Raw genomic sequence first — 2,157 nt, forward strand, 5'->3', positions numbered from 1 at the left:
TTAAAAAAGGAAAATTGAGGAAAAAAATTCAATAAAACCGCTAATAATAAAAAAAACGCATGGACCACGGACTCTGATTCAAGCGGTCAGGAGGAACCTCCCCCTACAAAAAAGAAGTTTAGTGATGATAGAATTTCTTCCAATTCGTCTAATAACCCTTTAGGAGAAAGACAAGAAGGGGCCGTGGAAGGAACAAGCGAACAACTTATGGGGAAAAGGAAGAATGTGTCCTGGAGGGATTAACCCCTATTTTTCCAAATAAAAAGAAAGTCTACAATCTTACAGACCATGTACTTGATGCAGATATGCATGCTATTTTGGAGAAGGGATTACATTTCTGTATTCCGGAACCATTCGACCTGGTTGAATTTGAAATTGACTTATATAAAGCTCGTCGTAAATTGCATTTAAAAAAACATTTTGCTAATATTCAGAAAGATTCTATGTCTGTTTGTGCACGTGAAAGGCAGTGCCATATTAGCCCTTTAGGTTTTTCTTATGAAGGCTCAGAGGTGAATAAGATTGCGCAAGATGCGGTACAGCTGCTAAGTTTGACTGATGTTAGTGCAGATAACGCAGATTTTACAACAGTGAGAAATAATCCAAGAACCAGCATGGGTTTCACTGGGGGGATAAAATCTTCCTTTTTTCCACCGACATCCCCAGGAAATAGTATAGACCTATTTCAGGAAATTGTTATGAGGGAGATGAGAGCATTAAAATACCCCGCCTTGAAAAATAATCTGTCAAAAAAAGAAAAATTAGCCTTAAATAAAATCAAATCCCTCAAAAATGTCACAATAAGGAAGGCAGATAAGGGCGGTGCCACAGTCCTCATGACCACAGATTACTATTTAGAAGAAACCAAACATCATTTAGACAATTGCTTAGTATATCAAAAGCTAGATAGTGATCCAACAAACAAACTAAAAGAGAAATTACGCAGCTTTCTAAACAAGCATGTAACGGCAGGCTTTATCACGAAAAATAGAGCTGAAAAATTGTTTCCCCTTTTCCCAACTAGACCACATTGGTACTGGTTACCTAAGGTGCATAAGTCAGATTCCAGGCCACCGGGGAGACCCATTGTTGCAGGATCTGGTTCCCTCACCGAGCCTCTCTCAGCGTATCTCGACTGGTTGCTCCATCCCCTGTTGGAAACTATTCCCTCCTTTGTGAGGGATACGGGAGACTTAGTGCAGCAACTTGAGCACTTTGAATGGCAAGAGACTTTCTGCTGGGCGTCACTGGACGTTGAGAGTTTATTTACCAGGTTTCCACAACATCTTGGGATTAATGTGATAGTTGAGATGCTGAGAGGACTTGGTGAGGACGAACTTTTAATAAATTTTGTTGAAGAGGCACTACTATTGGTACTGGGACAGAATACCTTTAAGTTTGGCCATTCCTGGTACTTGCAAAAAAGTGGAGTTGCAATGGGGACCCCGGTGGCCTGTACCCTGGCTAACCTTTTTCTCGCACATCTTGAGGACAAATTGATTTATAGCCTAGATAATCCCTATATAAGACACATAAAGCAATACCAGCGCTTTGTTGATGATGTATTGATAATTTGGGATGGTGGCAAAGAACAATTCGAATCTTTTGTGGCATATTTAAATTCAGAAAATAACTATAATATGCTTTTCACGTTTTTCTTTGGTGATAAAACTGTAGAGTTCCTGGATGTGAAATTGACGGCCCATGATGGGAGGATCACACGGGAACTCTATAGAAAACCTACCACTGTCAATACATTGTTGCACTATGATAGTGCCCACCCAGGACACGTATTGAGATCTGTCCCGTTCAGCCAATTCCTAAGATTGAATAGGATTACTAACAATCCAGATACACTGCATATTCAAACACTAGATCTCAGGCAGCGCTTTCTAGAAAGGGGTTATCCCCTTGATTTGATTAATTCAATGCAGAAACAGGCTGAAGAGAAAATCTTATTTGAAAAAGATCCACGCAATAAGAATCTTATGAAAATGGGTGAAAAAAAGCTATTAAATCGCTTTGTGTTCAATTTTAAATATGGCCCTATGGACCAAGAAATAAAATCAGTCATAAATAAACATTGGCACATGTTACCTCCGCGCTTGAAATAAAGCCGCAACCTGCACAGCAATGATTTGGTGAGTGCCGTTTTTC

The sequence above is a fragment of the Anomaloglossus baeobatrachus genome, chromosome 2 (assembly GCF_048569485.1).
Source record: "Anomaloglossus baeobatrachus isolate aAnoBae1 chromosome 2, aAnoBae1.hap1, whole genome shotgun sequence".
Lineage (NCBI taxonomy): Eukaryota > Metazoa > Chordata > Amphibia > Anura > Aromobatidae > Anomaloglossus > Anomaloglossus baeobatrachus.